Source organism: Engystomops pustulosus, chromosome 2 (assembly GCF_040894005.1).
Source record: "Engystomops pustulosus chromosome 2, aEngPut4.maternal, whole genome shotgun sequence".
In the NCBI taxonomy this organism is placed as follows: domain Eukaryota; kingdom Metazoa; phylum Chordata; class Amphibia; order Anura; family Leptodactylidae; genus Engystomops; species Engystomops pustulosus.
The window spans coordinates 10,067,195-10,082,133 of NC_092412.1; the positions used below are offsets into that span (position 1 = coordinate 10,067,195).

General features: G+C 44.9%; 1 pseudogene; it reads right to left on the minus strand.

The window, feature by feature from the left end:
- Nucleotides 1-14,225, minus strand: part of LOC140116881 (uncharacterized) — a 40,199-nt pseudogene extending 25,974 nt beyond the window's left edge.
- Nucleotides 14,226-14,939: the final 714 nt, after the last annotated feature.

A 14,939-nucleotide genomic window follows, 5' to 3' on the forward strand; every position in this document is an offset into this window, starting at 1 on the left:
ACATTAGTTCTGTTACTTTGGGTTTGTATTTGTCCTCAAATGGCTGATTTTAATGGTAATTCTTTATAAATGTAAATACTAAACCCTGTGAAAAATGATTTGACTCCCCTGCACAAGAAGACACAATTTGTCAAAAACAAGTGCAAAAAAACTCACAAAATTTTAATCTGTTGGGATCTATGATTTGTTATAAGTGGTGGACAGAGGTTTCTGGTGAGTGCAGACTCTCTCTAACATCATAAAGTCATATGTGTAGTTGGCCACAAATCATGTGCAAAAACACTGTAATATAGCAGTACGTGGTAGGATCGAATAGACACCCTTGGGTTAAAGTAAGGTGGTCTGAAAAATAGTAAAGAAATAAAATTGAGTGACGTTCACGTCAGAGCAAAGGGAGCGAATTTTCTCCTTATCCCACGAGTCATCCATCAGTTCACGCTTCCAAGAAGTAATCTACAAATCGCTATCCAGATGGTATCGGGTTCCAACCAGAATCCATAGCATGTTTCCAGAGGCGGACCCAACCTGCTGGAGGTGCGGGGTGGAGGAGGGCACGTTCCTTCACATTTTCTGGTCATGCCCCACTTTGACTCCCTTTTGGGACGCAGTCCAATCCACGATTAGGCAGATTGATGACTACTCTCTGCCCCTCGATGCGGCTCTCTTCTTCAGCATAGCGAGATCTCTCTCCAGGTATACAAACGATCGCTCCTTCGTTTCCTTGTTATGGCGGCAAGATCATGTAGTTCCCTCTTGTGGCGTCAAACGGACGCTCCTTCTGTGTCCCTCTGGCTTTCGAAGGTCAATGAAATAATGCTCATGGAGGAACTCACTGCCTCAATTCAAGACACGTATGAGAAATTCCACAAGACCTGGCTTCCCTGGACTCAGCCACATACAGATCCTTCCTGGCCACCGGCAAATAGTCCGGCCACCAGCATAGGCACCCATCAAATGGCCGCTCGGGCTGTCTGGAGATCTCTCCCCCATCCCTGCATGAGACAGGGCTCCCCCCCCCCCAATAATTAAATCTGTTCTCTCTCCTCTCTCTCTCTCCCTCCTTCTCCTCTGTCCTCTCCTTTTATGCTGGATCTTCAAGTTAGTATCCCTGAAGTGAAAGCCCTCCTGTGTTTCCTAGTGTTCCAGCGTTTCCAGGATTCCTCTGTGTGTCGGTACTCAAGTGTTCCTCCATGTTCCTGGGTTTCCTGTGTATTCCTGTGGCGTTCTTGAATCCCTGTAGCGGTCCTGTATTCCTGTGGCGGTCCTGTATCCCTGTAGCGGTCCTTATTTCTATGGCAGTCCAGTATTCCCGTGGTCTTCCCATCCTGCCGAGGTCCTGCCTTCCCGAAGTCTGTTCCTGTGATCCATCCAGCGGTTCCTACTCCGGTGATCCGTCCCGGTGCCACCGTTCCTGCTTCCTTACCTTGGCTGCCACCACGGGCCTAGTCGCACCCGTGGAATGACCTGGTGGCACCCCGCCACAGCAAGACCATTCTGGGATGATGGTACTAGCCGCAACCCTGGATTGGAGTCTAAGTGGCACCTTGTCTTCACCAGAGCCCCCCACAAATCGTTGTGGCACATTTACTGAGGGCCATGTGCCAGTTTTCTGTTGGACTTTGCACGTTCTTTCTAGTGCAAACTGCTTGCACAGGTATTTAAGAAGTGTCTGAGCGTGGCCGCACTATACTTCATACACAAATTTCTGCACTGTAGAGGGCGCTCCAGTGCTCAGTTAGACCGTGCGCCTGTCAAGAGGGCTTAACTTTTGTTTGTGGGAAAACCCCTTTAAAGAAAGGAGTAGAGAAGGCGTTCGAGTGCGCACCACGCAATCCAACATGAAGCGGCAAGTGCCGTCTGAGGAGACCCTCCCTCTGATGAAGCCCACCTGATCTTGGTGTATGAGCCCCGGCAGAAGGGGGGGGCAACGTCTCAGCCAGTATTTTAGAATATAATTTGAGATCTGTATTTAAGAGAGATATAGGCCGAAAATTTGAACTTGGCCCATTAACAATATTTAAAAATGCTGTGAGCACCACAATAAATCTGGCGTGATGTTGTCAACATTGTTAATTTAAAAAAACTCTGTTAAATTTGCAACTGTGCTTGTATGTTTAGTACGTAAAAAGGTACCATATATATTGTGTATAAGTCGAGTCTTTCAGCACAAAAATGCGGAAAAACCTCACCTCGGCTTATAAACGAGTTAATAAAAAAAACTTACATACTCGCCTTCCGACGCCCTCAATGCTCAGCGCAGCTCCTCTTCTGTCTTCTTTTTATCAGTTCTAGGGGAAGGAGGATGATGAACCTTTTGGATCTTTCTACTTTTTCTTCAAATTTTTTTTTCACTATTTTTCAGATCCCCTTTAGTACTTTAACCTTAGGTTGTCTGATCGATCCCACATCGTCCTGAAGGAGGAGTAAGCTAAACCCACATCGGGGTGAGGGGGAGACGGCAGCCGAGTGCACAGGTACTTACCTCCATATTGTTAAAATACATATATGAAGGACACTATGCATAATACTATGGGGGTATTCTGAGGTAAGAAGTCATGCAGAGATATAGAATCTAGTTCCCTTTATTCTTTAGGTCTCAGAGATAACAAATTTATGTAATATAGTTATGTCTTAGTACTTTAATTATAAAAAAAAAATCTAAAACCTTGTATGAAAAAAAAAAAATCCAGAGTGGCGCCATATTCTGACACCTGTAACTTTTTTTGATTCTCCAGTGTATGTTTTAGGCCACAGCGATACCGAACATGTAATATAATATAGTTCTGCACGTTATCTGTGTAGACCCTTCCCCCGCACAATTCCATACTTGTCTTTAGACTCTCTGTCTAAACAAATAGTCAAAAGCAATGCTTAATATGTGTAACGGCCCGCCGGATGGGTCGTTTTACGAACTTCTAAGTCCTCAAGATAACATGACCAACTGATCCTGCAATCTGTGTAACATGTCCTTTATCCTTAATAATATATATTCATCCCTTACTAAAGTTACCACCTACCGGCCATAATCGATATTGCCACTGCATAACATCTGCATGGATAAAACTTGTTTATACATTGCCCAATGGTGTGATGTTTAACAATATTAATTCCATTTGTTACAAGATCCTTGGTTGGATGGATGGAACTCTCCTCCCAAAGGAAGTCTATAAAACCTCTTCTAGCTGGAAAGTTCCAGACTATTTGTAGATTAGATCCAGTGATAAGTGGAGTGTCTAAGACCTGCTGTTCAGACACACGGCCAGCAGATATCAGGCCGGCAGATTTGTGGAACTGTGAATGGATGTTGCGTTTGATCCCTGGCTGCTGCTAATATCCCGGATCTCCCCTCTAATACTTACCTGGGGAACTCCTATAAACACATACACCGGGAGTGTCCCAGGGAGAACTACTTCCATCGTTCGGCGGCTTCTCCCTCTTCTCGCTTGCCTGCCCAGTGGGGACGAGACCTGTTCCACCTGGACCAAGGGACTGTGACCAAGTCAACACTAGGCCATGCTAAAACCAACCACTCAGATACCAGGGGAATCCAGTTGCCCTCAAGCCCTTGGGTCTGGCCCCGGTGGGGAGATGTTGAATGTGTCTGGGGACCATCCTGTATGTAGAACTGAAAGAGATTTGTTTGCTGAGGGTATAAACCCCCTCCCGGTGTCCATAAAACATCTTGAAGGAATCATCTTGGAAAACCAGAGACAATTCATGTACTGATTCTCCGAGCAGCTCGCTATAAGCAATGATTTGGACCCTCATCACATCAGAAATAGAGCCCATAGCACTCACAACATGTCCCATGTAAAAGTTGAAATCAACTAAAAAAAAAAAAATATTTGTTGTGTTTTGATTGGTGCATTTACATCATTTATTATCATGAACCGGTCTAGTAGTAAAATTTTTATGATGTTTATAGAGTTGAACTTCTCACATTAATGAGCGTTTACATAATTTATAGGTTGCAGTCATATAATCATCCTAGAGAAGCAAATCCACCAACAGAGACTTAAACCGATCACATTTCTTACATTAGGAACATTAGCATGGCTTCTCCCCTGTGTGAGTTCTCTGATTTGATTCACGACCAAAACATTTCCAACCTTCAGTACATGAGAATGGCTTCTCCCCTGTACGGGTTCTGGTCTTTGTCAAAAACATTTCCCACATTCAACATAAATATGATTAATCCCCATTGTGAGGTTTGTAATGGCTAATAAGATCTGGTCTTTGTCAAAAACATTTCCCATATTCTGTTCATGAAAATGGCTTCTCCCCTGTGTGAGTTCTCTGGTGTCTAATAAGATAGGCCTTACTACTATAACATTTTTCACATTCTGGACATGAAAATGGCTTCTCTCCTGTGTGAGTTCTCTGATGTAGAACAAGTTGTAACCTCCCTCTACAACATTTCCCACATTCAGTACATAAATATGGCTTCTCCCCTGTGTGAATTCTCTGATGTAGAACAAGACTTGATTTTTTACTATAACATTTTCCACATTCAGTACATGAAAATGGCATCTCCCCTGTGTGAGTTCTATGATGTATAATGAGTTCCGATTCCCTGATAAACCTTTTCCCACATTCAGTACATGAAAATGGCTTCACCTCTGTGTGAGTTCTCTGGTGTAGATTGAGACCAGATTTGTTACTATAACATTTCTCACATTTAGTGCAAGCATATGGCTTCACCCCTGTGTGAATTCTCAGATGTAGAACAAGACTTGATTTGCTACTATAACATTTTCCACATTCCGTACATAAAAATGGCTTCTCTCCTGTGTGAGTTCTATGATGTCTAGTAAGATCTGATTTCTCATTAAAACATTTCCCACATTTAGTACATGAAAGTGGCTTATTCCCTGTGTGAGTTCTTTGATGGACATAGAGATTGGATTTCTGTCTAAAACATTTTCCACATTCCGTACAAGAAAGTGGCTTCTCCCCTGTGTGAGTTCTCTGATGTATAACAAGATATGATTTATGGCTAAAACATTTCCCACATTCATTACATGAAAATGGTTTCTCCCCTGTGTGACTTCTCTGATGTATAATGAGTTCCGATTTGCTGCCAAAACATTTCCCACATTCAGAACACGGCGGTGGCTTCTCCCATGTTTGAGTTTTCTGAGGTCTAGTAAAATCTGACATCTCCCTAAAACATTTCCAAAATTCATTACATGAAAGCGGCTTCTCCCTTGTGTGAATTCTCTGATGTTGAGCAAGATTTGATTTAGTGATAAAACGATCCCCACATTTCATACAGAAAAACGGCTTCTTATCCGCTTGATTTTTCTCCTCTGTGGAGCGATGTGATTGATTATCTTCTACTTCCACACAAGGAGATGAGGGGGGACGTCCATCAGTACCTCCTGTACTTTTGTTTCCTAAAAATAGAGTCAAGAAATCAATATTGGAGGTTTTACTTTTCCTAGTTACAAGCAGAAGCAAAGTGACCAGTCAGTAACATACAGTAATCTACGGAAAACAAAAATGACATCATGATAATAATATAATCTTCGACATTGACATGTATTTTTTTTTTTTACAATACAGCTACCAATTTTATATAACCCTAAAAACATGAATCTTCTACATCCATGACATAGGGGCACGTTTAACTACCCGGTCCTGCGCGTTCCGCAATCCGGAGTGTCTGACGAGAATAAACTCTGCCACGATTCACGTAGATCGTGCACCCGATTTCCTGCATGTGTCAATTCCCCGATCAGGTCCGCCGGAGTTCACCTTCTTCCCGCTGCATGTAAGTGCTTGATCTTGCGTCACAGATTTAAAGTTAAATTGCGTGTTTTTCGGAATATGTCGGATCGTTTGACACCCGCCCCCCCCCCCCGGAGGTGTGTCGCATGAAAGCCAGCGCTATTGCGACACAATCCGATCGCATGTGAGACAATGTGCTTCTAAATACCTGTCCTGGCGGCACAATCCCCGAAAAGTCTGAAAAAAACGACGGAAATGTGGCCGCGGGACCGTTAGTAAATAAGCCCCATATTGTCCGAAATCACCAATTTTGCCATTCATAAAAAATTCTGAATAAAAAGTAATCATAAGTTCACACATTTTACAAACTATTAATGAAAATGTCAGCTCCTTCCAGACAACACAAGACCTTACCCGACTCCATACACTGAAGTATAAAAAAGTTCCGGCAATAAGGAAACTTCCGTAATAATTCTGAAGGGACGCATCATTTGAAGCGCACAGTGAAAGCCATAAAAACAAAGCCTCATATCACTGTTTAATATCCGTGCAGTGTATTGGGAAGCTGGAGAGAAACTGCAGTGAAATCATCATAAATAGGAACTGGATCGCCGTTCCTCTCGTGGATATTCTAGTCATGCCACCACTTCTTGGTCAGCCTTGGCCTGCACCATATTGTAGTCTACCAACCGCGTTAAGCCCATCATGTTGACACAGAATGGCACAATTTACTCAACAATCGACACTCCAGGGGTGGCCAATTCTTCTTTACAGCCCTCATTATCCAGGCCTTAGGAACCTCCCGATAGCAGGTGTGGGAAGTTACGGTCACAGCCAATCGGCTTTGGCCAATATCCTAAGCATTTGCTGTAGGGTTTCAATGAACCATTCAAACAGGCCATTGGTCTGTGGGTGGTCAGACTGGTCACCAGGTCTTGCAACTTTACTTATGTCAGTGAAAAATTCCTAGTGGAAAACAACCTGGGATATCATCTCTAGATGTAGTGGCCACCTTGTCAGCGCAGGTGGACAACAAAGAAGGCTTCAGGTACCATGTGCCATAGTCCATTATTGTCAATAACAACTCCTTACTGCAGCTCCTGCAGACAGGCATTGGTCTGACTAAATCTGCAGCCACCCTCCTGAAAAGTTCTTCAATTATGGGCAGAGTAAAACAGCAGGGTTTTGTTTTTCAAAATTTTATTTTTCATTTTTTAAAATTTTGTTTATTGACAAAATAGATTTTATAAATACAATTACATGCCAAACCACATGATGTGGGCAAAGTACGCTTTCTGGACTTGGATATACAGCTCCTACCTGACCTGTCCTGCCTGACAGTACAGAAACGCAGGGCCCTCATACCTCTCCTGTGCATTCTACAGGACAAAAAAAATACCTTGCTCATGGGGCTTCCCATTTCGCCCTTAAGTTTGGTGAGATGGCCACTTGACAGTTCTGCTGCATGCAATCTACCAGCAGTGAACCATGCAAGGCTGTCCACATTCCAACTTTCCTCCTCAACAGCCAAGTCCACAGAGGTTCCCTCGCCATAGAACCAGGAGATGTTCACCTGAGATGAACACCTCATGTCCCCACTGAGGCCATGCACTCCAACTATGGACTGTAGTCTCTGTAGTATCCTTCTGTATTCTGTATTGTCCTCATCTTCATGATGCGTAGCATCTCTTTGGCTGTCCCGGGCGCCCTGCACAGACCGTGTGCTTCTTACTGGGCTCCACAACCAGCTGGAGTCCTAGCCAGTGGAGTGATCTCCTCCTGTCCTCCACAGTCCTAGCCAGTAGAGACTTCACGATGGAGGCAACCTTGTCGTGTGTATATACATCCAGGAGAGTAAGGTTACTGTCCCGGTGCTCCACAGTCATAGCCATTTAAGATATCTACCCCTGTCCTTCTCAGTCTTAGAAAGTGGAGTAATCTGCCCCTGTCCTCTGCAGTCCTAGCTAATAAAGAGATCTGACCCTGAGGGAATAGAATGTCACTCAAAAGCACAGCTAGGCCCTGTTCCACGTGCATAAATTACAGCCTGACTTCCTCTTTCTCTCTTTCTACAAGTGATCCACTTCTGCGCAATAACATTAAAGACAGGTATTACATGTCTTGGTTCCACAGTACTTACCCTGGTGCTAAATATAGAGGGGTCTCTATTGCCGTCCACAAAGGTCTCCCCCATGAAGTTGTAGACTCAGTAATTGACCCAGAGGGCAGATACTTTTTTTTTTTTAAAGAAAAATCAGGTTTTGGGGCCATTTGCTTACACTGGCCTCTGTGTACCTCCCTAAAAGAGGTCGAGGAGGGGGGGGGGGGGGGATTTCAACTTTCCAATGGATCCTACGGTCGACTGATCTGTGGTGTGACCCTCCTTAGCCCATTCTCAAATGCGAAAATCCCTTTGGGACTCACAGCTGGAGATGTGTGGGGAGTCCTTCACCTGCAGGCTCAAGACTATACTTACTATTGTCAGATATTTGCAGGCAGATCGCTAAGTTCCTTACCACCCACTTGGGCGAACAGCTGTCTCTTCCAATACAACGGGAAACCCTAGAGGGTATGCTCCATTTAGTATTTATAAAACATGGCGCCCGTCTAAACCAAGATAAATCAGCCAAAACCTTGGCACTTATCTAAAATTAGCTTCCTAGAACAGGACCATAAAGCCAGTGGGTCTCAGGAAGTCCTGAACGAGTTATAAAATACCCGCGAGGAACTTAAGGGAACTTCTGAACCAAAAGTACCTGCGTTCCCAAGATAAAAAAAGCGATGTTTCTATGAAGAGTAGATTCCCAGAGATGCTGAAACATGCCGCCTCCCCAGCTCCGATTATCCACGTTGCTGGCAGGTCTTCCTTGTCTTGAGATTACAGTGCATGTCGCAGCTAGGAGGTGGCGGAGAACACCCTTTTTGATAGAGGAGATGGAGCCAGGTATAAATCGACAACAGAGCTGCGGAGAAAAGATAACCCTCCTACCAGTACCAGCATTGAACAGCTCAACCAAATATGAAGTAGAGTACCCACCACCGCGCCACAACGAAAACATCCGTCTTCAGACTATGTCATTGTCCATAGACTTTAATCGGCAATGACATGGGAAGGGAATAACTAGTGTCAAGCCCCTTTTGCAGGAGACTGAACTCCAGGGGGCTCAGGAGTTTAAAGAAAAGTACAGGTTGGTCCTTCACAATACCTGCAGTTCTGCCAGATAATGGTGACTAGTGAGGCTCGAGAGGCTTTGAGATTTGGCATGTGCAGAGAAATCAAACTATTTCGACACAAAGGTTATTATAGTTTGTTCAACGTAATGAAGACCAGTTTTTAGGTGTTAGGGTCCGAGACAAAACAAAAAAGGCCTCTGTACGTCCTTATAATCAGGTGCGACTTATATATGAACCTAGACATTTTAGCAGGCATTTATTGATGGTGCGCCTTATAATCCAGTGCGCCTTGTAGTCCGGAAAATACGGTATTTAATGTCGTCATTTATAGGCGGATGATTATTGTATGCTGTATGGATTCTGTTTAGTCTCTTCTGCCTGAAAGATGTCGTTATATATATATTTACATTTACAAAGACAAAATGTTTTTAAAAAATATACAGATAACAGAGTGTAGATTACAAGTGGATGTTAACACGTATGTTAGCAAGTACAAACAATTCATGAGCTAGTTGCCTTGAGCTGGACCAATTGGGGAAGGGGGTTAATCCGCACTTGTTGATCTTTCTTTCTCTTGATGATGGTAAAAAGTTCGCCCAGGCAAAAGACAATGGGCAGAAGGTGTAGTGGGCTTATATTAGCTGTAGACACACTTATTGACACTCCCCAGGTAGATCCAGAGAACATTGGATAAGTTCTAGCTTCTCAATGGGAAGTCATAGGATCAGGGTTCTGATCTCATTGGATCCTGAGGAATCCCTGGATTCCATTGAAACCAGACGTGACCCACTTACTATGCTTTTTATAGCTCTGTAAGGGGACACCCTGCGGGAAGGCTCTATTGGGTGCAGCCCGTAGTCAGAGCAGAACAGACAGTTAATGGTAAAGCCTGAATAGACTCCGAGGATGCTGATAAAGCTCATTACCCAACTAACACAGTGAAATCTCCTAAATATAATAGCAGGTGGTCAACATAGAAAGACTATCCTCCCTATGTGTACCAGGGAACCCATTTATAGCTGCAGAAAACATCCTGAGCCAAGCAGTCAAGAAATTCCCACTCAACGTTGTAAGAAGCTTTTGGAGCATCGAGTGAGAGGATGGACCTATTGTCTCCTGCAGTATTTTCAGCTTGTAGGTTGAGATATAGCTACCTAATATTTGCTGCCATTGACCTATCCAGGATGGAAGCCGAACTGTTCGGTATGAATCAGGGAGGTGATCACTCCTAGTAGGTCACTGACCATAGCCTTGGCTAAAATTTTAACATTGGCTGAAAGCAGAGATATCGGATGATTAGAGTCTGAATATCTCAAATCTTTTCCCGGCTTATGGAGCAGAACTACAATGGCTTCTCACATGGAGCCTGGAAACATTCCCGGTCTTTCAAGATTCCTGAAATACCTGTAATAAATGAGGCAACAAAATTTCCTGGTGTTTTTTAAAAGAATTTCCCCTGTAGGCCATCCATACCAGGTGCTTTTTCATTCGGTAGGGTTGCTAATACAAGTTCTAGCTCTTCTACAGACATCGGAGACTCCAGGAGGTCACTTTGCTCTTGGCGTGGTCGGGCATGTTGATGCTGTCTACGTAAGCTATATCCGTTGAGGGGTACAAGAATTTAGTTTTGTAGAATTGTTCATAATGCATATAGAAGACATCCTGATATCATCTCCGTCAACAGTTATGAGGGGAAATATTACAGCTATATGACCTCAGGCATTTTGGGAACAAATTATGGTAGACAGCAAGTGTCCCACTGTATCTTCCTGTGCAAAGTATTTTTGCTTAATATAAAGCTTTTAATTCTCCGCCACCTTCAACACATGTTCCTTTACTGAGCTGCCAACCCCTCTGTGGAGACCACCCTAAGCTGTAGATGCTTCGCGAGTTCCCTCAACTGGGATTTAAGTCTACCAATCTGCTGCATATAGAAAACCCCCAATATAAATCTTCATATCATCCCAGACACTTTGTTATTGAGGTATAGTTATCATTTCTCTGGGAAAAAACCCCTCAATCTCCCATTGGAGGCATCAACTTTGTCCACCAATTGCACCAAGAAGGGATTCAGGCGTCAACCAACCTGCTTAACAATGGTAGATGGTGTAGAGAAATTAACCACAAGTGGAGAGTGATCCCAACTGCTTCGAGGCAAGTATTTTACATCAGATATATATGTAGACATGGAATGAGAGGTAATGGCCATATCTAATATATCTAGATAACGTGGCATTCTAGGTGGAGTAGCAGGAGTATTGCCTGGTTTCTGGATGCCTTTTCCTACAGCAGTCATATCACCAGTTATACAATAATTTTCCCCAACACTGTGGGCTCTACAGGACCACTCTGCAAAACTAAACAAAATCTAGAAGCGAGGACCATATTGTAGTCTTCTACCAAAAGAATCAGGATCTGAGGAAGATACTGAAATATGTATGAAAAAATGTGTTTCAAAACTTCATAGTTAAAGGGAGCAGAATGTACAGGGCCACAAGGATTTGGGAAATTCGATAAAGGATAAAATATTGATGCAGAGGGCAGATATAGGTATCTATAAGGGAGGAGTTACATTCAACGGGTATAGACTTAGGGACTAAGACACTGACCCCTCTGGAATGGGTCAAAAATGTGAAGTGGTAAGTATAGGAGGCCTGTGGTTTCTGCCAATCTCGCCATGACCCCGCACTTTCCACATTACTACATTTTAGTGACTAGCCATTATCTTTTAGAGGCAGGAGAACATGGAGGACCAGTTCCCCCAAACAGATACTCCCCCACTAGGGGCGCTGCTAGGGTGGTAAAATATCCAGGGCACAGGTCCCAATGCACATAATGCCCGCTCCTGTATGCAACCCCCTCACATTTGGTTTTTCCACAACTTTAGTGACAGTATATACAGCTACAGAAACATAGGAGAAATCCTTACTTGTTACATCCAGTGCCTGCAGGTGACATGCCCTCCATCTTCTCCATTAGGCATCACCATGTCTTAGGTTCCCTGACAGTGTTATCCTGGTGCTGCCCCTAATACTCTCCCCAAATACTGTAAGGCTGCGCTCACACGTTTGTCTTGCATTTAAAAAAACAAACAAACATGTGCTCGTTACCGATCACATGTGTTTCACTGGAAACACGAGATCAAATCAAGGCCCGCCCTAGTGTCACATGTGAACACGGCACAAGAAATCCGCCCCACACAGTTACCCCCCAGTCATGTGCCCCCACACAGTTCACCCCCTACCTTAGCTCCTATCATGTTTCCCCCTCACTAGAGAGGTAGTGAAGCTCTGTGCACTGCTTTCCCCTACCGGTCATGTGATCATGACATCATCACAGGTCCTGCAGCCTCAAAGTAGTAATATTCTCACGGAGGCTACTGGTCCTGCAGGGGAAAGCAGTAATACACACTTTCTCCTGAGGACGCAAATAGTGATCCTCAAATCTTTAGAACCAAGCGATGCCCCTGTCCTGCACACACAGAAAAGCCTAACGGTAACATGGTTATAGGACGTTATCCCTGGAGTAGGAGACTGGGACAATTTACCCATTTCCAGACCTGACATGTATATGTGTGGACATGTGGGAGCCCTGTCGTAAGGACAAACAGTAATCCTGGAGCATGTCATTTAAACGACCAGAGCACCAAGGATGGCGCTGTCCATCTGCCTTCCCTGTTAAATTGCTGGCCCCATCCTGTGTCCCCTGCCGGATCTTTGAACTCTTATTCCTTGGAGAAGACTGTCCCAATCTGTTTGTGTATTATCCGTTGTGACCTCGGTTCTGTTCCTGACTTCGATTTTTTGCCGCCTGTCCTGCATTTCCGCTACACCCCCGACTCCGATCCTGTGCCACCTGTCCTGACCTCCAGCCTGACCACAACTCTATCTCTGCCTCGAGATTCTGTACCTTGCCTTGGCCACCACCGTGAACGAAGTCACACCTGTGGAGGGACCTGATGGTATCCTGCCGCAGCAAGTCCAACCCCATTTGCGGTAGGCTCTAGTGAAAACCGGGTGCCACTTAGACTCCGGTCCCAGGTGTCGGCTTACATTATCGCTTGCGGTGGTTCAGTGGGTCCGCTACCATTGATCCTGACAGGATTTGCTTTCTGCAGCCTTCTCTCCTCTTTCTAACACCAACAGGAGAGGACATTCTGCATATATATGTTTCTGCAACTTGCAGTACCACTTCTGGCAGGGATCTTTCCCGAGACACGGCCTGAACAGGGCCGAAATGCCAATGCCCCTCCAGTTACAAGGAGCTCCAGTTCCCCACAGTGATAAAGATGGCCACCGTGGTCAGAAAGGATACACGTGTGCGCCCATATGGGGGTTGAGAGCCTTGGGACTTAACCCATTGTTGGTCACGCCACATCCCCTAATTTGCCAATTTGTAATCACTTTGATGCTTAGAACTCGGACAAGCACAGAGCAGATTCCAGGTAACATCTACATACCTGACCCAGGGATAACACTGCTCCCAGAAAGGGAGAAGAAAGAGTCATAAAGAGAGGCATCGAAAGAGAAAAATCAGGACACAAAATGTGATTGTGCTGAAGCCCCAATGATCACTAAATACACTTAAACCAAAAGATACGTGAAAGGCTCTTACCCTCCTCTGTCACTGATGAGGGGATTTCCTCTCCGCTCCTCGTTCCAACAGAAATTTCAGGAATCTCATCTCCATCTACCGGATGATCCAGTGGGACATTCTCCTCCGGTTCCTCTGTAATATCTTGGGAATCTTCAGGACTGGGACATCTCTCTGGTTCCTGTGTAATATCTCGGGAACCTCCAGGACTGGGACATCTCTCTGGTGGATTTCTCTGACTGGATCCATCTATAGGAAATATACACAGTGACTGATACATTGTCTATATGTGATGATGAGATGATGGAGGAGGTGACCTCACACCTGCTCTGTCCTCTATAATCAGGAAGGTCTCCTCTTACCTGGTGATGTGAGGGGCTGGTGGTCCTCCATCATGATGTCCTTGTACTGGTCCTTGTGTCCTTCTATATACTCGCGCTCCTCCATGGAGAAATAGACAGTGACGTCCTGACACCTTATAGGAACCTGACACCCACAATGACACAGTCATCACCCAGACACCTCCCTTGTGTTATTGTACAATGTCCCAGCATTCCCGGCAGCGCTCACCTCTCCGCTCAGCAGCTCAGTGATCCTGGAGGTAAGTTCTAGGATCTTCTGCTCATGTATCAGTGAATGAGGTGGAGGCTCGGTGATGGGGCTCTGGGTCCATCCTCCTGACACACGGGGGGTCACACACTCACCAGACGACTTCTTCACTACTGTGTAATCCTGTGTATGGGGAGACACTGATCACTACATAGATCCTAAGAATCCTTCACCTCTCCAGTCATTTCCCGCTGTTATTCCTAGAGATAAGAGCCGTGTCCTGGGAGACTCTCACCTCTCCGGTTATCAAGGAGACCATCTCAAGGGTGAGCTCCAGGATCTGGGCCGCCATCTGCTCTCTGTCCTTCTCCATCCCTGGAGGATCATTGATGGAAAGGATCTTCTTTAAGAGAAACCTATAGGAGTCCTGGGGATCTCCAGGACTGGGACATCTCTCTGGTTCCTGTGTAATATCCCGGGAATCTCCAGGACTGGGACATCTCTCTGGTGGATTTCTCTGACGGAATCCATCTATAGGAAATATACACAGTGACTGATACATTGTCTATATGTGATGATGAGATGATGGAGAAGTCTAGGTGACCTCACACCTGCTCTGTCCTCTATAATCAGGAAGGTCTCCTCTTACCTGGTGATGTGAGGGGCTGGTGGTCCTCCATCATGATGTCCTTGTACTGGTCCTTGTGTCCTTCTATATACTCCCACTCCTCCATGGAGAAATAGACAGTGACGTCCTGACACCTTATAGGAACCTGACACCCACAATGACACAGTCATCACCCAGACACCTCCCTTGTGTTATTGTACAATGTCCCAGCATTCCCGGCAGCACTCACCTCTCCGCTCAGCAGCTCAGTGATCCTGGAGGTAAG